Below are 25124 nucleotides of genomic sequence, written 5' to 3' on the forward strand. Positions count from 1 at the left end.
TTCCATTGAAAAAAGTTTGATTCATGTGCATTACTAATAAATTTCAGGTATTTAAAAGTCTGTATCTTATCAATCATGTCCCTCCTATACTCCATTGTATACACAATTATGGTCCTTGATTCTCATTTTATAACCCTTTTGCAGACCCCACACCATTTTGGTCACCTTTCTCTGGACTGTTTCCATTCTGCCTCTATTCTTTTTCAGATATGGTCTCCAGAACTGAACACAGTACTCCAGATGTAACTTTACCAATGACCTGTACAGGGGCATTATCACATCCTTTTATTCTACTGGTTGTGCCTCTCTCTATGCAATCCACATCCCTATAGCTTTAGCAACTGCCTTGTCATATTTTCACTACCTTCAGATCATCAGTCATTATCACCCCCAGATCTCTCTTACAGTCTGTGAACATCAGACATTTGCTCCCCATCATGTGCAGCTCCTTTGGATTTCTGTAGTCCAAATGCATGAATCTGTATTCATTGGCATTGAATCCCAGCTGACAAACCTCCTCACGTTTTCTTAAATTGCTTTTCATTCTCTCTACTCCAAGTTTGTCTACTCTGTTACAGATCATAGTGTCATCTAAAAAAAAAAGAAAAGAAACTTTTCCTTCTAACCCTTTAACTCAAAAAGATATTGAACAAAACCAATCCTAGAACCAATCCTTGAGGCACGTCACTTATTACTCTTCTCGCCTCAGAGTAAGTTCCATTTATGACCACTCAATTTTTTCTGACAACCAATTTCTGATTTATTCCATCACCTTGGGATCCATTCCCAGGCTTTTCAATTTATTCCTGAGCATACTATGTGGAATAGTATCAAAAACTTGCTGAAATCTAGCTAAATCAAGCCGTGTTCTTCCTTGATCTAATTCTCTAGTCACTCAATCAAATAAGTAAATCAGATTTGTCTGACATGATCTTCTTCTGGTAAAACCATTTTGTCTCGGATCATGCAACCTATTTCATTGCAGATAGTTCATTTTTGTTTCCTTCATTAGAATCTCCATTAGTTTTCACACCACAAAGTTAATGCTAACCAGCTTGCAGTTTCCAGGATCCTCCCTGCTACTATTTCTATGAAGCATGATCACCACCATCCTTGTCCAATCTTGTGGCACTACTTCTGTTTCCAAGGATCTGTTGAACAGGTCTTTCAACTGATGTCAGCACCTCTCTGAGCTCCTTCAGTACCCTAAGATGTATCTCATCTGGCCCCTTGGCCTTGTCCATTTCCAGTTTTGCTAGTTCCACTCAAATACTCTCTTCCTAATCAGAGAGGTACCTATTCCACTTCATTCTGTGCTCTTACCAACCAGTAATGGTTCTTCCTCAAGCTCGTCTTTAGTGAACACCAAAATGAAGTACTTGTTTAATGCTTCAGCTTTTTCCTCATCTTTCTCCATACAATGACCAGTATTTTAAGGGGATCTTGATATACATTCCTTTACAGACCCTTATCTCCTTTTAATCTTATAATACTACTTTTGGCCTTCCTCTTTTCTCTGATATATCTGAAAAATGCTTTGTCATGTCACTTTAACTCTTTGGTGATCTTTTCTTCCGCTCGAGGTTTTATCATCCTGATTACTTTTGTCGCCTCTTTTAGCTTCACCAGATATTCTTCCCTGGGAGCCCGCCCCCAGACCTCCCCTCCCCGCCCCTTTTTGCAAGCCCTGGGACTTACATGCAACCTGGGGCTTTACGCGCATCACCGGACCTTTTTAAAATAGGCACGGCGTACGTAACCCTTTTAAAATCTGACCCATAGTGTTCTAGCTTTTTATACTCGACTTACTGCTTTTCCCAGATACTTTTTCTGTGCTTTTGCTTAAAAATAGTCTAATTTTATTCTCTTCTTCAACCACTTCCTGGATTTGTATGGTTGAGAGAGATTCCCTTCTGCCACCCCCTTCCTTTAGTTTAAACATGTGATGAGATAGGATCCTTTTTTCCTGTCTCAAACAGATAAAGGCAATATTTTGCTTCCATACTTCCCCAATCCCCAATGTATCTAAACCCTTCTTCTTTACACCAGGTGTTTAACCACATATCGATATTGTCTATTTATGTAACCTTTCCTTTCCCTCTCTGTAAATAGGTATTTAAAAAAAAATACTACACTGGCATTTGCCCTTTGGTGGTTTCCTTGCTAACTTGTCCTACCTTGGCTCTGACAAGACTGTGTGGTTGCACAGGCAAGATTTGGTTGCTATAGTTACCAGTTGTTATTTTTGTTTGCTAAGCAGTACATTTCCATAGATTTCAATGGGCCATATACTTCGATGGAAAACACAAACAAATGATATATTTTTTGTTCCACTCACGGGAACCCTCCATTCATTTCAGGTGTCCACAAATGAAATGAATATGGACCCATTTGTTATGTTTTACCCATTTGTTTCAAACAAATGCACATCCTCTGTCCCTACCTTTATGTAATTCAGAGGTTACAATGCATAAGAAGCGGGAAGAAGTCCCTGTTGATTTCCTTCCTTTCCTTAGTGGTGCAGAACGGGACTATGAAAAGGTAATACATGGGGAATATCGGAATCATTGCATCAGAAACTCTAGCAGTTTTAGATGACATGAACAAAGAAGAAGGTCAATTTCAAAATTAGAATTGAATCAAGTGCAGTTAGTAGATAGCATATAGTGCATCAGCATGTCCAGCTCTGAGTTTGTAATACATGCACCTTCTCTTATAGTCTTTCTTTCCTATTGTATGCACAAAACATAAGAGATAGGCAGAAATTTGCTGCATTTGTAATTCATCTAGTAGAAGTGGAATTTCTCTCACACTGGTTGCTAGGGGAAATTCAAAGAGATTTAACAACCATAGTCATAATAATGCTGGTAACTTTGCTGACACTGCAGACCAACAAGGACTTATCACCTCCCTCTCCACATTTTTCTTTATCTATTAGTTCTTTGAACTATGTTGTTCTGTCACTCAAATGCAGTTTTGTCATGACTGCTTAGACATGGAAGAAGTATCTAGTGTACCATATATTTGAAAGCAAGAGCCTCTTTGTAAAAATATTATACCAGGAACTCTTGAAAGGCGGCAGAAATGTATGCTGCTATGATTTAGAGATATAAGAAAGTATATGTAATGAAGAATATGTTTGCACTTTTTTCTATATGGATTATTAAATTAAATTTAAAAACAAAACAAGAGATGAGCTCAGGTGAAATATAATTAATTATTTCCTTTGAGGTTTCTGTTGATATCATTTAGAGAGTAAAATGGATGACCAAGACCTGCTTCATGGCAGACAAGAATCATTGTATTTACATAATCCATAAGATCAATTTGCTTGTCAAATATAGTAAAATTAATATGCATTATAAAAATACATGGGAAAGTCATGACCACAAAATATGCAAGTTATGAAACATCACACAGAAAACGGAATAACTCAAAAGTTCAGGATAATATATCTAATTCACTCCAAATGCCTCCTGAAAGAGATGGGTTTTTAACATCTTTTAAAATTGTGTTAAATCAGTTAATAAACTCAGTGATTTTGGAAACTGATTCCAGGTGATAGACCCCACCAGGCCTGATCTCTCACTTCAATAAGATGTAAAAGCTTTGAAAATGAAACTTCTAAAAAACATTATTGGCTGATCTTAAGGCTTTTGAACATTTATAAACATGAATAATTGAATTAAACTAGGCAGGAGACATTAAATAAAGTAATTTGTGAATTGATAACATCACTTTATATTTTATCTGCCCAAACATTGGGAACCAGTAGAGATCTGCTAATACAAGAGAGGTATGCTTGTGGAAAAAAGTTCCAGTTAGCAAACAATCTGCACTATTCTGAACAATTTGTATTGGTCTCAGTCTTTTAGCTGGAATCCCTAAACGGAAGGAATTATAATAATCTAAGGAAATACCAATTGCTGGACTGAGGTTTGGAAGGCAGGAGGATTAAGAATGCAGCTTACACAAAGATGTCTTAACAAGAAATTTTATGTGTGGTTGCAATGAGAAATTAATGTCAATTATTAATTATCTCAAGATTATGAGCTTCAGATTTAATGGGAATTTGACAGCTTTCATACTCAAATATTGAGGGATGATCTACAGATAGAAAATGACCCAAATAACTATTTCAGTTTTATTTAGATTTAATTTTAGCCTGTTATGAAATAAGTATACCTTAATGGCAGATAAACAGATAGAAATGTAAAAGTAGATGACCAAGAAGTTGTAATTGGAAAAAACACTGTATGTCATGGGCATACTGTTTATATACTTTTAAGCCCAAACCTGCCAGCAGCCAACAAAGAGGTAGCAAATAGATATTAAAAAGTGCATCAGAAAAGGCAGGAGAGACTCCTGTAGGAACAGATTGATGAAATTCTCACTTGCTGTTACCTCCCTGATAAGCATGAAGTGAACTAAAAGAAAACAATGCCTCCAATGCCGATATCATTCAATCTCAAAATCACGATATCTTGATGTACGGTATTGAAAGCAGGTGATTAAAAACCTGGATTAAATAATTTAATAATGAAATTAATGGAACAGTTTTGCACAAGAGGAAGGAATATATTTTGCCTTTATGAGCAGGCGAAACAGACCTTGGACAGAAGCAGTGTGTAGAGAACTGTCTCCAGCTCAAGGCCTAGCTAACATGGAATGGGGGGCGTGTACCAAGATAACAGTATTTTTGACATCATTAGTTTAAGTAAAGGTTGAGTATTCTCCACTCCAAATAAGGAAGTGGAGAATTACTCAACCTGTATTAGGGAAGGAGAAGAGAGAGAGCAGAACAGGCTAGGTAGTACTTCGCTGTTAGATGCACTATGCTTCTAAGAAAGACTAATTATATATTCATTTCTTGCATTTTACGAATAAAGATTAGTCATTAAAACAAGAAGTTGTGAGTTATTACAGAGGGGTCAGCCTTCTGCCCCAGGTTCCGGAATTGAACTCTCTGGTGCATGGAGAACACAGATAATGATGCTTTCAAATCCCGGAGTATGGCAGTGCTCCGGTAAATGAACACAGGCCAGATTTATATAGTACCATAATGCACCAAGTGCTTGTCTAGGAAAATCTTTATTGTCTGCTTTCTTTGTACTCCATCTTAGATAGAAAAAGCATACAAAAACCCCACTCATTTCCTTCCATCACTCACCTTTCCCATTCCCAAACACAAGACTCTGTAATAAACTACATAGCCAGCAATACTAGCATGGTTGATACCAAAAAGGATAATTCTATAACAGTAGCTATGCTTGCCCATATATGCAGTTATGGTTATGAGGTGTTGGAGTGGATTCTTGGGTACTGCAGAGATGGCCTCTCCCACGGGGAGGAGCCCCATGAGGAACCGCAGTACTAGGCTAGACTCTATACACACAGACACAGAGAAGTTGTATTTAGTGTACAGCTCGATGGTACTTCTTGGGGAGCGGGCAGCAGTGAAGGTAATCCAGTGAAGTAGTCCAAGGGTCCTCAGCAAATGAGACCAGTCTCAAACTCGAGTAGGTGATAGGCAGAGTGGCGTAGCAGGGACAGGTCCCGGATGTAGACACAGAGCGCTGAAGTTGAAGGTGAGACAGACTGAAAGGGTTAGTACTCACTGAAGCAGAAAGCTGTATTGTTGAAGGTCCTGGCAGGCAGAAGTTGTTCAGTGGCAGGCACCAGATTAGGAAGAGCAGGCCCTCGAGGAGCGAGTACCCAAATTCCCAAGATAGGTACCTGAAATAGAGCAGAAGGGACCCCAAGGACTGGGTACCCAGGTTAGTGAAGAAATACCCAAAAGGGCAGAGAGAGCTTCCTGCAGCAGATGGGAAGCAGCAGAGCAGCTTAGACCGGAGGCAATCCAATCCTTGCTAACTCAGTTTTGTTAGCAAACGAAGGGCAGGCTAAATACCAGGATGTGATGATGTCACTCGGAGGGGATGCCCCCGAGATTCCCTCCATGATGTGGATAAAGATGTGGATGGCGTGCGCGCGTACCCTAGGAGGCCCTCAGGAAAATCATGGCGAACACTGTTGCTGTTGCCGATCTGGGGACGCCGGAGAGAGCGGCATGAAGATGCAGCAGCAGCCATCTTCCCAAGGCTTGATGAGAGAGAAGGAAGAAAGGTGAGACACAGAGGATGAAGCTATCTGAGACCGACGGACGCAACATGCAAGTAAATAGATGCTTGAAAATCTACTCTTGTATTTTATAACCTGGGCATATATGATATATACAGGTTAGAAAATACACATAAATGCACACTGCAACAAGTGCCACATGTACAAAAAAATGCAGATAGATATTGCACTTAACCAAATGTTCCAACTTTTCTGCTTAAATAACAGCACTTACCTGGATAAGTTCTGATTTATCCAGAAAATTAGCGATAAAGCCATTACTTAGTCATGTCTTCAAATACCGCTTATCCAGGTAGGTCAGATACCCAGATAAGTCTAAAAAATGCTACTTATCTGACTAAGTCAGCTTTTATGCATGTAAGAAAGTAGATTTTTTGACATGCATGTGGCAACCTAGCAATTCAGCCAACCCATATGCAGATCATTGAAACTCTCCCCCCATTTAACTCAGACCCCTCTACCCTGACAGTATTTCAAGACATTTACTATCAGCTAACCCTGATATAGAGCAGGTGTAAATATAATGAGAAAGCTTCCAAATGTACATGTATAAATTGCTTATAAAAAAGCAACTTCCTTATGTAAACGTTATCCCCCCAGGATGCCCCTGGCCCACTCCATGTTTACAAGACTACATTTACCACATAGCTTTACTTACAAGTGCATTTTGAGGCCTAGGCTGGTAGCTGGGTCCCGATATGACTTGGCCGAGGCTGAAGACCAGGCCCAGGCCCGATGCCAGGGATGGTCCAGAGGCAGGGTCCTGATGACTGGGCCTCAACCAACTCTGGGGCCCAGTCCGGAGCCTGGGTCCCAATGCTAAGGCTCTGGCCTATGCCGAGGCCCAGGCTTTGGGTTCCAGTCTCCAGGCTTGGCCCCGGCATCAGACCTGGGGACATTCTTCAACAATGGGAAAAAGGAGCCCTTATGGCAAAGACTGACATTGCTTTCTGTCAAACCCGACAGTTTCCCTTTATTAGGCTTCCATTTTAAAAACGAGTACTATTTCGATAAGTATATGCTAATGGGGTACTCCGTTCCATGCACGTACTTCGAACTCTTCAGCTCATTTCTCCATTGGGTCACAGCTCAGAAAGCTGGTATGACGAACAAAGTCCACTATTTAGATGACTTCCTTTTTGTCGGCCCGTCTGATTCAACAACATGCGCATGCCTGTTATCTGGGTTCCATAGTGCAGCTCTTGAGCTAGGCATGCCTATAGCACAGGAAAAAAAATGAAAGTCCTTCCACCCTTATCAAATTTCTGGGAAACTATTTTGACTCCATTGCAATGATATCTAGATTGCCGCAAGACAAACTACATTCCATGAAAGATATGCTCGCACATGCCCTGGAGGTTAAAAAATTAACTTTTGTTGAGGCTCACTCACTCATTGGTACCCTTAATTTTGCCTGTAGGATCATACTAATCAGGAGGGCATTTTTGAAGAGGCTCACTGTAAGTACAATGAAAGCAAGACATCCTAAGCACTATATCTGAATCACAAGGCTTATGAAAGAGGACTTGGCAATATGGTCATCCTTCTTGAACAGTTTCAATGGAATATCGATATGGCCAGAAACACCCCCCCCATATCCAGCTACGATCTGGGCATACATTCAGATGCATCCAGGGGCCAAGGTGTCAGCGTGTATTGGCAGGGCTCATGGTTCAGCTGAGCCATGGCCAGAATCCTGGGTCCAATCGAGCTTAACTCGCAACATCACTTTCTTAGAGCTATATCCCATACTTGTTGCCTTAGTTATATGGGGTGATAAGTGCCGCAATAGACATATAATATTTTGGTGTGACAATATGGCAGAGTACAGGTCATAAACCAACTGTCTGCCAGGTGTTATAAAGTAGCAGAGATATTACAGGAGGTGGTACTCACTAATCTTTACATTAATGTAGCCATCCGCGCGCCATGTTCTTGGAATACACAACAGCAACGCTGATGCATTATCAAGAGCTAAATGGAATCTGTTTTACAAACAGATACCTGGAGCAGATAAGGAAGGAATCCTGGTGCCGGAGCATTTGTGGAACATTGGAGTACCACCACACGAGACCTCTTACAGCGATCGGTAGCCCAGGCTACATGGAAGGCTTATTGCAGAGCTTAGACGGCCGTTTCCGAGTTTCTGAAGGAATGCAGTTGGGCCTACGGGCCCATAAGCGAGGGGTTGATTACAGAATATATAGTTTGGGTTAAAGACAGTGGAAAATCTAGAGGGACAGAGGTGAGGCAGATAGTTGGCTTTTCCTTCTTCTCCAAGGCCCATGGTTGGGGCGACTCCACAAAGGGTTTTTTAGTTAAGAACATGTTGGCCAGGTGGGCCATGAAGTTAGAACCAGCATGCGACGTCAGATGCCCAATCACACATAGCCTGCTTATTCCCATCTGTGATTCCAAATACAAATTCAAACTTTTCCGAGGCGCATTCTCCCTGGCCTTTTTCGGTGCACTGCACATTAGCGAACTGGTGGCCGCTTCAAAAAAGGACATGGGTTTTAAGGGCTTATTGATACAAAACACCAAATTATCTCTTGATTCGGTTCAGTTAATCATACAAAGATCAAAAACAGATCAAACAGTCCGGGGTTGCAAGTTCCACTTGAAATGCATGTTCTCATTGGTCACATGTCCGGTACAGAACTTGCAGGAATTCCTGGCCTCGCGACCCCCGGGCAGCAAGTATCTTTTGATGCACGACAATCAATTACCCCTCACAATATATTCATTTTTGGCCATCCTAAACAGGGCATTGACCACTGTAGAGCGTAACGCCAATGAATTCAGAACCCACTCATTTAGAATGGGGGCAGCCACCAGCGCGGTGCAGGCTGGGATGAACATTGACACCATTCAGAAAATTGGACGGTGGAGGTCCGGTGATGTGCACACATATATCAGGACCAAACAGGCATAAATGTATAACTTGTTTAAATTTCTTTCCAATATCTTCATATAGAGTTACCCTGATGGCAAAGGATTGTCTGGATCATCGGGTATTCCTTTGTTCACTGGGCAGAGAAAAGGGCTCATGTTCGGTCATATGGTGTGCACTTGGGGCTCACTGCCCATGATGTCCGCATCATATGGATGGGCAATAGAGACATATCTTGGGATCAACTCCTTCCATTGGCACAGTTCAAGAAGAACAAGATGATTAAGCCCAGTGTCATTGTATTATACCTGGGTGACAATGACATCAGGCTCGCAACGTATACAGTTAATCTGTCATATTAAGATACATTTAAGCGAGTTAGTGTCCTTGTTCCCCAGTACATGCCTCATGTGGTCGTACATTATTCACCATTTTAAATGGAACGATAGCAGACTATGGAAGCGTGGCCGCAAGAAGATCAACAGGCAAGTCTGACATTGGGTGTGTAAGCATGATGGGCCGATGACCCATGTGATGGACTCTATTGTTCTGACCACACACACTTGTCTGACATTGGTTATGACTTCTTTAATAACACAATACAGGAGGTGCTCAAATGTTTTTTCGTGTGAGGAAGTCTGCAGCTTTATGGGGGGGCATGAAGCAAGCGTCCTGCCCCATGGCAGTGGTGGGTGGCACGAGCCAGTGGGGATGACTTGGTCAGCCCGGGTGGCCCCCTTGCTCAGACCATGGTGGGGGGCCAGGCATTATAGGCTGCCTTGCTAGCTAACACGGCGGATGGCCAGCGAGGGGCACCGGTCTGTTGCCAGGATTTCCATCTGGCTCATGCCTGGAGTAGATTTTACTGTTTCATTGTTAATAATAAAGCTGCAGCCTTATTCAGCCACATCATTGGCTTCTTTCATTTGTTGCAGGTTTGACCTCTGAGGGAGGGGTGGGGATAGCCGAGGATGTTAGTGATGGGTCTCGGTGGTCATAGCAGGGTGTCGCGCCAATGTGTGCGACAGCCCATAGTGACGGCGAGGCCATCCTGGCTCCCCATCCTCCTTCCCAGCTGGCTGATGTGGGTGCACGATGTCGGGGGAGGGAAGGGACGATGCACACTTGTGTTTGGCCCCTCCCCTCCCCCGGACACCAGCATGCCCATGGAACGACGTCATTGCCTGGGGACGGGCACGCGGTGATGACGCAGCTGGCTCAATTTAAGTGGCTGGCACATGCCCGATAGCCCTCTTTCCCTCCCCGGCCGGCGTGAGCCTCACTCTCCCTCCCCAAGGTAGACACAAATAAAAGGCTGCTTATTAGCGGCTTTAGTTGCATGAGATATATTTAATTTTTGGTACTTGATAGTTACTTGCAACTTAGATTAGCCACTGTTAGAATCAGGCTGCTGGGCTTGATTGACCCTTGATCTGACTCCGTAAGGCAACTTCTTATGTTCTTAAAATCACAGTCTGTCAAAAGAAAACCCAGCAAGATCGATGCCTTTGCTACCACTAGGATACATTACATTTCAGATTAAACTCTTTACTAGTGAAATCAAAATTGATAAAGTCCTAAACCACACAGAGATTCCTCTAAAGTGCACTTTTTAAAATTATTATGCAGATATCACTAGGAGGTAATGAAGCATCAATATATGTGTGGCTGGATACTTATTACCTCAATTCAAAAATATACACTCTGAATCACCAAAAATGTATAATCATAGGTCTTTTCTATTATCTAAATAGATTTTTACTTGCAAAAAAATGTTTCATTCAGACATTAACTGTGCTTAATTCTAGTAATGATCCCGAGTATGTCATTAAATAGTTAAAGTGTATTTAGCTTTCATGGCCAATTCCTGACATGGGTCCATGATTCAAAATTGCTATTGCATCTGCATTGGGGGGGGGGGGGGGAGCACAAGGGAGACTGATGATGGTCATCATTTGCTTCCAGCATACTTATTAGCTGTGTACAAGAGACTTTATTGTTGACTTAATAATGAAACAACACTCAGGGTCTATGAGAGATCCTCCCTGACAGACGTCAGTGGGGCTTAACATCAGGAGAGTAAACTTAAACAACATAAGCCCATAACTGGAGTGTTCTCTTTTGAGATCTTATAAGAGGACGTTATCCCAGGGTTTACATATTTTTGGTGCCTGAATAGGGATCCTGTGACATTAATAAAATGACTTAATATGAAGGAACTGTGTTTTGAGGTGATTGTGACAAATTCTATAATTTGAATCAAATCCATGGTGTGTTTTGTGAACTGCGACATTGAATTAGGATGACTGATGTTTCCTGTTGTACAGACATATGCAGAGTCAAATGTACAAAATCGAACAAGAACATTGTACTGTACATTTAATGTCAACATCATGCAACATCAGCATTCACCGAACAATGTAAATTGATACCGCAGGAACTGCACCATCATCACACATGTGATATCAAGTATGTGAAAAGCACAAGGCTTGAGCTCGCTGCACAGAGCAAGAGATGGTGGCCTCTGCCACGTTGCTGTGTGCTATGAGAGAGAATTGAAGGACTTTATGTATTAAAAGCAGGACTTTGCTATTGGTTGTTGTGATCATCACAATCCATGTTTGGGACCATTGAGTGAAAACCACTTGCAGCTGTGCAGATCCACAATGGGAGGTACTATTGTGTGCCAGATCCCAAAGGCCCATTGCCAGCTTCTGTGCTGTGGATGAGGTGAAAGTATGGTCAACTAGCCTGATAATTCTACCTTGTATCTAGTCAGAGGCTAAGTATTGTTGGGAGCAATGAGAGGAGAGGATCACCTTGCTGGTAGCTGGAAAGAATCAGTAAGCACTGCTTGGAGAAATTTTTAAAACTTAAAATTATTGGGGGGGAAGTAAATTATTGGGTATATTATTTAGTGTGTTTGTGTTTTGTTAAATAGGTAGTCAGAAAGTCAGGCAATAAACAGAAGCTTGTGTGTTTGTATTTTCCAATCCTCCCACCCACCCCTAGCTCATCCTTTATAGACAGATGTCACTTTCACACTTAAAAAAAAAAAAATCAGCACTTTAACTTAAACACAGAAATTCCCCTCGCCTTATCAAGAATTTTATCATTTCCTTGTAGTTCACTACCAGATATATAGTGAATACACTAATACATTTAAAGGACCCTAATCGTACACAATCCTACACCCATAGCAACCTAAAGTAGGAACAAATTTAAGATGAAGGTAGCAGTCCAGCAGCAAGCGGGGGCTTCCCAGTCTTTTGCATCGAGTGTCACATGTTTTATTTTTTACCTGCTGGAGAGCAGTTCTATGTGTGCATCCGATGCAAAGAGCTTCTGTCTCTCAGAGAGCGAGTCTGATCTCTGGAGGCTAGAGTGGCAACCCTGGAGGAGCTGAGGCAACAGAGAGGTATATAGATGAGACCTTCAGGGACATAGTAGCCAAGTCCCAACTTCAGACTGGCAGCCCTGGTGCTGCCTTGGAGGAAGAAGGTCTCTTGAATGGAAAGCATCAACCTGGTGCATCAGGAAAGGATCCTGTAGCAAGGACCTGCTCTCCAGCTGGTGCATTGTCCTTTCGCACCAAGGATGTGGATCCCAGGGCTTCTGTCAAGGAGGGAAGGGTTAGATCGGCCATCATAGTTGGTGAGTCAATTATTAGGAATGTAGACAGCTGTGTGGCTTGTGGGTGTGAGGACCACCTGGTAACATGCCTACTTGGTGCGAAGGTGGTGGACATCATGCATCACCTATATAGGATTTTAGATAGTTCTGAGGAGGAGGCAACTGTCGTGGTACATGTGGGTACCAACGACATAGGAAAATGTGGGAGGGAGGTTCTTAGGTAGAAAGCTGAAATACAGATCCTCTAGGGTAGCATTCTCTGAAATGCTCTGTATTCCACGCACAGGTCACCAGAGGCAGGCAGAGCTCCGGAGTCTCAATGCGTGGATGAGACAATGGTGCAGGGAAGAGGGATTCAGTTTTGTAAGGAACTGGGGAACCTTTTGGGGCAGGGTGAATCTTTTCCAAAGGGATAGGCTCTACCTTTACCAGGGTGGAACTAGGCTACCGATGCTAATCTTTAAAAAGGAGATAGAGCAGCTTTTAAACTAGAACAAAGGGGAAAGCCAACAGTTACTCAGCAGCGCATGCTTTGGAAGCATACTAATTAAGCATTTGGGCATCCCAACAGAGAGGTTCCAATAATAAGAAAAGTAGTCCAAGTGCCTATAATTAAAAACTCACTGAGCTAAAAGATTTCAATTTATCCCTGTCAACTGAAAAGCAGAATGTAAATACAAACAAAAAACTCACTTTGAAATGTTTGCTAATGCCAGAAGTCTAAGAAGTAAGATTGGAGAATTAGAATGTTTAACAGTGAATGGTGTCATAGACTTAATTAGCATCTCAGAGACATGGTGGAAAGAGGATAACCAATGGGACAATGCTCTATTGAGGTAAAAATTATATTGCAATGACAGAGAGGAGCATCTTCATGGCTGGGTGGTGCTTTATGTCTGGGATGTCATTGAATCCAACAGAATAAAGATCCTGCATGAGACTAAATGTACAATTGAATCTTTATGGGTGGAAATCTTTTGTGTGTTGAGGAAGAGAATAGTGATAGGAGTATACTAGGGATGTGAATCGTTTTTTGACGATTTAAAATATCGTCCGATATATTTTAAATCGTCAAAAATCGTTAGGGCCACGATACAATACCAATTCCCCTGATTTATCGTCAAAAAATTGTAAATCGGGGGAAGGGGGAGGGCAGGAAAACCGGCACACTAAAACCCCCTAAAACCCACCCCCGACCCTTTAAATTAAATCCCCCACCCTCCTGAACCCCCCCCCCAAATGCCTTAAATTACCTGGGGGTCCAGCGGCAGTCCGGAACGGCCTCCTGCAATTGAATCGTGTTGTCTTCAGCCGGCGTCATTTTTCAAAATGGCGGCGCAAAATGGCGGCGGCCATAGACCAACACGATTCAACTGCAGGAGGTCGTTCCGGACCCCCGCTGGACTTTTGGCAAGTCTTGGAGGCGATCGAACAACTCATTAATCAAAGGCAGAAGGTACTTATCTTTACGAGTGATGCATTCAAGCCACGATAGTCTATGCATAATCGTAGTGACCCATCTTTTTTGGTGACCCAGAAGAAGCCTGCACCAGCAGGCAATGTGGAGGGACGAATAAAGCCTTTAGCCAAGTTTTCATGGATGTAGTCTGACATAGCTCGGGTCTCAGGTACAGACAAGGGATAAGTCCTGCCTAGTACCCAGTAATAGGGATAAGTCCTGCCCTAGTACCCGGTAATAGGGCAGTCGAACTTACAATGTGGTGGGAGGATGTCAGCCTTCTGCTTAGAGAACACATCCCCAAAGTCAGCGTACAGCACAGGGAGGCCTGAGACAGTAACCGCCAGCAGGATCACAGAAGGTGGGTCCACTCTCCTGAGGCAGGTGCAATGACAAGCAGAACTCCATTCAGCAAGTTGTAGGGTCTCCCATTCAAAGTGGGGCAGGTGGCACTGAAGCCATGGTAACTATCACCACTGGATGGATGGACTTATCCAGAATGAAGAATTCTACATTCTCCTCATGCAGAGTTCAAGTGAGGAGGTGGACAGGAACGGGTACTTGAGAGGTCCTTCCAGGTAGAGGGTCACCATGGATGGAGGTGATGAGAAGTGGTTTCTTGATGTGACGGGTAGGAATGCCCAGGAGGGGTCAAATCCTTCATGAGGAAGTTCCCACTGGCTCCTGAACTGACCAAAGCCAAGGTGGGGAAGGAACAAGAGTTACAGGTCAAAGTAGCTGGTAGCATTAGCTGGGGGGCCGGAGAAGTAGTGCCCAAGTTCAGGACCCCTACCAAACTCAGGCCAATGAGTTTCCCAGATGGACGGAAATGAAGACAGGCGGTGTCCTGCAGCTTCGCAGTACAAGCACAGACCTGAATGCCTCCACCTAAGGCGCTCCTCGGGGTGAGGCATCCATGTCCCAGCTGCAAGGATTCCTCAAGCTTAGTATATGGCAGAGCTCCGCTGGTTGCAGGGCTCGCTGCAGATGGAAAGTAAGAACGTTCCACAGTGGGGCACTGGGGTACTCAAGCTTCCCTGTGGCACCCCTGGAGGCGATGGTCTATGCGACCCACAAGGTCAATGAGATCCTCAAGAGAGGAGAGTAGTTTGTGGGCTGCAAGCTCATCTTTGAGTTGGGGCGACAGGCCATCTAGGTAAGTGGCTCGGAGGCAATCCTCCTGCCAGCCCAAGTCCATTGTGAGGGTCCAAAATTCTATAGTATACTCGTTGAATGCTCGGTGACCTTGTTGCAAATGCAGAAGATTTGAACTAGCTGTAGCCTGCCTCCCTGGATCATCAAAGGTCCGACAAAAGCGTGATAGTTCTTGGAGAAGAGTGTCCACACGCTCCCATAAGGGAGAAGCCCATGCTAATGCCTTGCCTTCTATATGTGAAAGGATGAAGGTTACCTTCGTGAGGTCGTCTTGGAAGATGGAGGGGTTTTATTTATTTATTTTATTTATTTAAGACTTTTCTATACCATCGTTTAGAAGCTTCCATCACAACGGTTTACAATAGGCACATAAAGATAGGGATTCTGAGACGTTACTTTACACAGGTGCCATATCGGTACGGTACATAGTTTTTAAAAATAAAATCATATAATTGTGGCGTGATAAAATGCTGTTTGGAGTTTTTTTGGAATTAAAAGCAATGCTAATTTTAATAGTGTCACTTTATCTGATAGTGATGGATGATCAGAGTAATATCAAATCACAATAGAGATACAAATAACAATCCAATTAAGTACCGCTACACACATATTGATTGTTATTTTATTCTGTTGATACCTCGCACTTCGCCGGCTTCACTATTTACCTACTCTCTTTGATAAGCTTGCTTGAATAGCCAGGTTTTTAGGTTTTTTCGAAAGGATTTGTTGTCACTTTGTAACCTTAACTCTAAGGGCATGGTGTTCCATAGTATAGGTCCTGCCAGAGATAGAGCTCTTTCTCTTACTTGGGTGAGTCTTGCTGTTTTTATTGATGGAATTGTGAGGAGTGCTTTGTTAGCTGATCTTAGATTTCTGTTTGGTACGTGAACGCGGAGGGCTGTGTTAAGCCAATCTGCTTTTTCATTGTGTATTAATTTATGTATGGTGCAGAGTGTTTTGTATTGAATTCTTTGTTCCACTGGTAGCCAGTGTAACTCAGCAAGGGTTTCTGTGATGTGGTCTTTTTTGCTTTTTCCGGGTTGCAGAGCAAAGTGCATGTAACATTGGTTGATGAAGCCTCTGCAGAGCTTTGGGTCCCCAATGAAATGGGGTGGAGCGGGCAGGGCGAACAGAGTTCTGGCTGAGGTAGTCAGTGCCTGAGAACTGAGTGGTACAGTCATGGAAGCCGCCGAACCAGTATGAGAATTCAGATGGGCATTGAGGCATTCTATGGAGTTAGCCAATGCCTCCAAGAACCGCTGCAGTTCCTGGATCTTCAAGGCCAGGTCCGGGATGGCCTGGAAAGCAGAGGGCTCTGCCGGATCCATGGCCCTGGCAATCTGTTGCGGAGATGGACCCTTGGCCTGAGGTGATGGTGGTGCTACCCATGAGGAAACCTGCATGAGTCCCCACCGTCAGGAGATGGGTCCAAACAGGAAGCGGAGGCTGACTGGAGCTTTGCCAGTACCAGCCCTTGTTCCCCGATGGTTGAGTCCTTGGGTACTGGGGCCAACTGGTCTTAGGCAGGCCACTGCATGGTTGATCTCGGAGAGAGTGTCCAAGGCAGGGAGCCAGGAAGCAGCGGAGTTGCAGGGTACAAAGGAGCAGAGTCAAAGACAAGGCCAAATTCCAGAAGCCCAGACAGACTGAAGCAGGCAAGTGATTAGGAACAAAGTGAAGTCCGGGCTTGTGAGTAGGCAGGTGCCTAAAAGAAGGGCAAGTCCTAAGACAATCAGCTGGAGATGAGATCAGGTTCAAGCTGGAGCCAAGGCAGGAGGCTGACGAAAAGGTCAAGTTCAAGCTGAAGTCAGGGCATGTGGCTGAAGACAAGGTCAGATTCGAGCGAAGGTCAAAGCCAAGGAATCTATCCAGAGAGTAGTTAGGTATAAGTGAGGGTCAAAGCCAGGGAATCCGTCCAAAGGGTAGTGGGGACCGGAAGCTGGAACTGGAACAGAAAGGCTGGAACTGGAACAGGTACTGGAACAAGAACGAGCAGCAACTAAGCACACGACAGGAAGCATGGAGACCTGTTGCCAAGGCAAAGACTGAATGGCAGAGCCCGTCTTATATAGTAAGGCTGAGAGATGTCATCATCGGGGACTGGGGGAGGGTTTCCCGCCATGGCCCCTTTAAAGTCAGTGAAGGTGCACACGCTCTTGCCTAAGGTGGGTAGGCTGGAACTAGGAGATGGAGGCGTCTCTCCTCAACGCACACGGGGAGACCCGATCAGGACCAGAGGAGGCTGCGGAGCTGCCAGAGGATCCTGGGAGCATGGCAGGAATGCGAGCACATAGTCGACTGCCTACCACTGCCAAGGAGGAAGGGTCGGGTGAGTGGAGCCGGCCGCGGGCCTGCTGTAGCCAGGAAACACAACATTTAATACCAATTCCATACCTTCATCTTGAAAAGCAATCTGAAATTTGCTTTCTTACATGCATTAAAATGAAAGTGAATGTATTAGAATGAAATAGAGTGCTATAAGCTTTCTGGAACCATATATTAATGCCAGAACATGCAGCTACAATCTATTGTTTTTCTGAGATATTATGTATGTTTAGGGATCTTTGTTTTCAGTTTAAATTTTATTTTTTTATGGGAATTCCAATGCTATAACAAAAAAGTCAGTGTAAAAATGTCTTTTCCACTAATTTTTCTCCAATTTTTTTATGTCATTTTTTCAGATTCTTTTTGTTATAATATTGAAATTTCCAAGAAAAATACAGTAAAAGCTGAAAATGAAGGTCCCTATGTATATTTTAGTTTACTGAAGCTTTATGTTTGCTATTGAGATGCAGCATAAGATGTTATTTATTTTACTGAAATGTTGCATGAGATGCTGCTCTTTATCGTTTTTAAATAGTCTTCTTGAGGAAAACAGTTATCCATACTCATTGCTTTAGTTTTACATATCACGAGGACCCCAGTGTAGGCAGCATGCTGCATGACCCATAAATATTGGGATATATAGATAACTATAAGAAACTACTCAGTTTATTTCCCTTCAATAAACTACCCAGTTTAGGATCCCAGAGAGAGGAAGTGTCCATGATCTAGCAATAATAGTGAAGCTTATTATTTTCTGAAACAAGATGTAATTTGCAGAGTTTATTTCTGGGCCATCAAATATAGCTTAATGCCTTCATTTTTAACCTTTTTGTGCACTTGTTGGCTATAGAACTCATCCAAAATTAGGTTAACTAAAGCCTTGACTATATTATTGACAAACTACTGTTAGGCATTGTAGACAATCGGAGATAGGTTTACTAATATATTCACATGTGAAACACAATAGATAGATTTACTGTCTGCTGATGAGGATTATTTGGTTAACTCAGAGTCTCTTATCTGGGCTATGCTTTTCATTTTCCATTCAATCAGAAAATAGCTTTGATTAAAAGCATATATAACTATAGTTAAAAAGGACAGTAACATAAAATGCTATCATGTTAGATTTACTGTTAAAGAGACCCATAAATAGAGACAGATATATAGGTTCTATGTTTTTTAAAAATAACACATCAGGGAATAAATTAAAACAAAAAATCCTTTTACATTACTATATGAATGAACCATTAACTCCTCTCATATTAATCTCATATTTACAACATAATTTTTTGCTAGCCTTATTTTAAATGTATGCATTTTTAAAAGGAGATAAGAAAAGGAAGATTAAAAAAAAAAAAAAAAAGGCATGTAGCTATAGGAATCTCTGGGCTTGGAGATTAGGCGTTGCACAGCAAGGAGTCTCCTACAAAGGAGCTACATAAAATCTAGGTAAAGTAGAATACTGGTCATATGGTGGCTAAGAGATACTGTTACAGATCTTGCTGCTCAGATAAGCTTCTGGAATTTAAATTTAAATTTTTTAAACATGGCCAAATATTGCTTGTTTTTTATTGCTGATAAATTCAGCTTAATTTGTATTGCTTGGGTTTTTGAAAAAAATATTTCTGATTTCTACATAAAAATATTTTTCTAATCAATTATTTTAACTTTGCCAAAGTATAGCTTTCCTTTCTCTTGCAGATATTCTTCCTAAATTGTGCTGTTTGGGATTTTGAAGTCACTTTATTCTTCTGTCTTTTTAGAATATAAGAATACTTTGCTAGCTTTATTTTAAATATATATGTTTTTAAAGGGAGATTTAAAAAGGCTTGTTACTAAAGGAGTTGTCTGGGTTTCAATCCCCCATCCCTCCCAGGTCACACTCCCCTTGCAATGCCCAGAATATTTCTTCCAGCTCCCTCAGAAGATTAAGAAACCAGGAATAAATGGTTAACAGTGTGCTTTGGTAGGACAAGATCCAAGAGACACCAAATCTCTGCTCCTGTGCAGCATACAGAATATACACCCCTACTTCCACAGAGAAGTCAGAAATCCAAGAATACATGGATTGTAGTGGGCTTGGGTAGAATAAGCCCTATGAAGAAGAGACACTCTTCCCTCAGTGATACCTTTTCGATGCTTCAGCAATTAAAAATGGTGTCTGAAACAGACAAAGATACTCAATGTACTTATAAACCCTTTAACTTTATCAAATGTCATAAAAGAAAGCTTCTTCTGCAGGGAGACTCAGCCATTAGAGGAGCTGATTTTGGAACTAATTTTAAAGGGGATACAAATTACAAACATTAAAAACCTTCCAGAATCTTCAGCTAGAAAAAATGGGTCAAGAATTGAATCTATCAAAGTACAAATCTCAAAAAATGAGTGCAATATTAAAACTTTAAATGAACTCATAATTTTAACATACAAAAACCTTTCAAAACAACAAACCATTGTATGTAATCAACAATGAATCCGAAACCTCAGAAAGTCAAAACAGTGGAGATAATTTTCAAAAGGAGTTATGCATGTAAATGTAACTATTATTGAAGCAATTTTCAAAAGCCCACTTATATGAGTCAAGTGCATTTGTTCAAGTAAAAAAAGGCTTTTAAAATCAAGTACAGTGCACTTAGATGACTAAATCCTATGGACATTTCAGTGGTATATATTGTAGCAATTTTCAAAAGCCCACTTACATGAGTAAATTGCATTTGCTCAAGTAATAGCCATTTTCACTCAAGTAAAGGCTTTTTAAAATCAACCCCACTGTATCAAACAAATCAATACCAATAAATACAAGAAGAATCACAAACTCTAAATAACACAAAACAAACAATACAACACACACATACAAACACAAAAATCACAAACCAAAAACACAAACCCCCATTTTATTTAGAGAGCCATTAATGAAGGAGGTATCAAGAAGGGCAATTACAAAGTATATTTTCTCTGTTATAGGACCAGAACTGTGGAACTCAGTGCCAAAAGAGTTGCAGATGGAGTTAAATTACCTGCTTTTCTGGAAAAGAGTGAAATCCTGGCTTTTCCCATACTATATTGGAATTTAATAGGTTGAATTGTTTTTACAATTTATTTCTGTTCTTTGTATTTGAAAATTATGTAATGTGTTTTTGTAAGATTTCTTTCATTGTCTCCTTTTTTATATGTTGTACACTGCACCAATCAGGGTTTCTCTGCATGAGCGGTCTAAAAGAATAGTAAAAGGTTCAAGGAAATTGATCCCAAAATACCTCTTAGAAAGGAAAAATAAGCTCAATAAAGAAACACACTTCAAGTTTAAAAAAAAAGGTTTCAAACTAATCTATAAAGTTTCATTGAATCCACAAATGAAAAATCCATAGGCCACAAAGGAACATGACGAAGCACTGCAAGGTGGTGCACAAACATCAAACCTTTTCCATTGGAAAGTAGATTGTAGGAGTCACGATATGAAACTCCAGGGAGGAGGACTCACAATCAATATCAGACAATATTTCTTCACAGAGAGGGTGGTGGATGCCTGGAATGCCCTTCTGGAAGAGGAGGTAGGGACAAGAATAATAATGGAATTCCAGAGAGCTTGGGATAAACACTGCAGATCCCTAGAGGCCTATATTTATTTATTTATTTGTTTTTGTTTGTTTGTTTAAAAGCTCTTATATACCACCTCCTCAGAAGTTCAGAGTGGTTTACAAAGAATTCGTAAATAAAATTCTAAAAAACAATAAAATATCTTTAGGTGTAACATTTCTATATGAGAGTAACTTTCATGGAATGGCAGATGTAACCCTCAACAGAAGGCATAGGTGTAACCTGCACGAAATTACAGTTGCTACCTTTAACTTAGGTCATGGGATTATCCTGCATGGAATGGCAGTTGCTACTAGGGATGTGAATCGTTTTTCAATGATTAAAATTATCGTCCGATAATGTTTATATCGTCTTAAATCGTTATAGAACACGATACAATAGAAATTCTAACGATTTATCGTTAAAAATCGTTAAATCGTGTTAGTGCGCACTAAATCGAGTTAGTGCGCACTAACTCCCCGTTAGTGCGCACTAACTCGATTTAGTGCGCACTAACTGAAAATGATACAAATAAACACTTTCCAGGTCACTGAAGGTCAGTTAGGAATGAATATGTGTTCCTACTGGCTGGCTGCCCTCTTATCTATTGATGTTACCAAGGTTACCACTGAGGTGATGGTTGGGGGGATGGGAAATGGAACTGGAAACTAACGAACACCAACAGAAAATGAAACAAAGTGTTCACACTTCCCAGGTCAGTAAAGGTCACTTAGGAATGAATATGTATGTATGTATTCCTATTGGCTGGCTGTGCTCTTATCTATTGATGTTACCAATATGGTTGGGGGGATGTGAAATGGAAACAGTTGGAAGCTTGACAAAAAAAGTAATGTAATGATCAGCACTCACGTGACTAGAACTTGTTTGTTTATTATTTTTGTTAGCAGGCACCTGAAATGCTAGTGCATGTTGAATTTGCCAATCACTGTGCATTTTAGAAAGGTGGTCCTGGCTGGAACTGTACACAGTTCAAATATATGTAATTGATTGTTGGTAAGTGTATTTTTTAAGTAGCCACACTGGCACAAGTATGTTTACTTTTCCTCCTACTTAACTCACTAGCTCAGCTTTGTAAGAAGGGCTTCTCTGCTTGTGTGTTGTTTTGTTTGGTGTGAGGAGAGCAGAAACATCAGATCTTTATTCAATCTACTACAGTCATCTCTTACAGTGCCCTATCCCTATTAATACCAGGAGTGTTGTGATCTTCCTGCACACAGTGCCCTAACCCTGATACCAGTCTGAGACAGCTCCCTCCCTGCATTACTAGTGAGATGCTGGCTTCACAGACAGGGGGGAGCTGCCTGACCCTCACTCCTGACTTCCCCCATGTCCCAGCTAGTGAATGGTGTGTGGGTGAGGGGGGGGGGAGGATGGTGAAGTCTGAGACAGCTCCCTCCCTGCATTACTAGTGAGAGGCTGGCTTCACAGACAGGGGGGAGCTGCCTGACCCTCACTCCTGACTTCCCCCATGTCCCAGCTAGTGAATGGTGTGTGGGTGAGGGGGGGGGGAGGATGGTGAAGTCTGAGACAGCTCCCTCCCTGCATTACTAGTGAGAGGCTGGCTTCACAGACAGGGGGGAGCTGCCTGACCCTCACTCCTGACTTCCCCCATGTCCCAGCTAGTGAATGGTGTGTGGGTGAGGGGGGGGGGGGAGGATGGTGAAGTCTGAGACAGCTCCCTCCCTGCATTACTAGTGAGAGGCTGGCTTCACAGACAGGGGGGAGCTGCCTGACCCTCACTCCTGACTTCCCCCATGTCCCAGCTAGTGAATGGTGTGTGGGTAAGGGGGGGGGGGAGGATGGTGAAGTCTGAGACAGCTCCCTCCCTGCATTACTAGTGAGAGGCTGGCTTCACAGACAGGGGGGAGCTGCCTGACCCTCACTCCTCCGGGGTATTGTGATCTTCCTGCACACAGTGCCCTATCCCTGATACCAGGGGTGTTGTGATCTTCCTGCATGCAGTGCCCTATCCCTATTAATACCAGGAGTGTTGTGATCTTCCTGCATGCAGTGCCCTATCCCTGATATCGGGATGTGTGCAAGAAGATCACAACACCCCCGGTATCAGGAATAGGGCACTGCGTGCAGGAAGATCACAACACCCCCAGTATCAGGAATAGGGCACTGTGTGCAGGAAGATCACAACACCCCTGGTATTAGGGATAGGGCACTGTGTGCAGGAAGATCACAACACTCCTGGTATTAATAGGGATAGGGCACTGTGTGCAGGAAGATCACAATACCCCTGGTATCAGGGTTAGGGCACAAGTTCTAGTCACATTGACTGATCACATTACTTGTTTTGTCAAGCTACCAACTGTTTCCATTTCCCATCCCCCATATACTGTCAGTAGGAAACTTGGTAACATGAATAAATAAGAGGGCAGCCAATAGGAATACATATTCATTCCTAAACTGACCTTAACTGACCTGAAAAGTGTCAAATTGTATCATTTTCAGTTAGTGCGCACTAACTCCCAGTTAGTGCGCACTAATCGGAAAAAACGATTTTTAACGTTTTTTTAACTAAAAAATCGTGCCTAAGACGATTTTCTTGCCCTGCCACACGATTTCTATCGTTAAGACGATATGGAAAACGATTCACATCCCTAGTTGCTACTCTTAAGAAAGTGGTACTTACTAATGTAAGCATCTTGCTTGGCCTACTGTAGAGACCGTTTGGCCTTTATCTGCCATCATTTACTATGTTACTATATTATTATAAAAGAATCAAATACATTATACCAAAAGATTCACAATAGCAGGAGAGAACAATTTTACCCTAACCTTTGTATAAAACATTAGAAAAAATCAGAGAAGGGGTCACAAAGAAGTCATACATGTGCATTTATACAATTTCTATTGTTTTTTGCTATGTTAACTACATTTATAATATGACAAAATAATAAATGTGAAAATGTTACTTAAAGGGTTTTAGCACTTATATAACATAATATACTTGGCAATGTGTTTCTACATTATACATGTTTTAAAAAGAGATTGAATGAGCAATTATTAAACTGTACAATAAATGAACACTCCAGTGTTCATGCTTTTCACTCACAGTGGGGCGGATTTTAAGAGGCCTGCTCGCGTAAATCCGCCCGGATTTACGCGAGCAGGGCCCTGCGCGCCGGTAAGCCTATTTTACATAGGCCTACCGGCGCGCGCAGACCCCGGGACTCGCGTACGTCCCGGGGTTTTCGGAGGGGGGCGTGTCGGGGGCGTGTCGGGGGCGGGCCCGGTCGTCGCGGCATTTCGGGGGCGTGTCGGGAGCGTTTTGGGGGCGGGTACGGGGGCGTGGCTACGGCCCGGGGCGGTCCGGGGGCGTGGCCGCGCCCTCCGTACCCGCCCCCAGGTCGCGGCCCGGCGCGCAGAAGGCCCGCTGGCGCGCGGGGATTTACGTCTCCCTCCGGGAGGCGTAAATCCCCCGACAAAGGTAAGGGGGGGGTTTAGACAGGGCCGGGCGGGTGGGTTAGGTAGGGGAAGGGAGGGGAAGGTGAGGGGAGGGCAAAGGAAAGTTCCCTCCGAGGCCGCTCCGATTTCGGAGCGGCCTTGGAGGGAACGGGTTAGGCAGCGCGGCTCGGCGCGCGCCGGCTATACAAAATCAATAGCCTTGCGCGCGCCGATCCAGGGATTTTAGTGGATACGCGCGGCTCCGCGCGTATCTACTAAAATCCAGCGTACTTTTGCTTGAGTCTGATGCGCAAGCAAAAGTAGGCTGATCGCGCTTCTTTTAAAATCTACCCCAGTGTGAACAAGTTCACACATTTTCAGTAATAACAGTCATTCAATTACAGTGAAATACAAAAAGACAAATCTTCAGTGAGATATAGAAATGGCGAGAAAACCAGAGAAAACCAAAGAAAGTGATATGAATGGGGAGAAAAAAAAAAGAAATGTTTAGGTAAAAAGAACATT

The sequence above is a fragment of the Rhinatrema bivittatum genome, chromosome 6, assembly GCF_901001135.1.
Source record: "Rhinatrema bivittatum chromosome 6, aRhiBiv1.1, whole genome shotgun sequence".
In the NCBI taxonomy this organism is placed as follows: Eukaryota; Metazoa; Chordata; class Amphibia; order Gymnophiona; family Rhinatrematidae; genus Rhinatrema; species Rhinatrema bivittatum.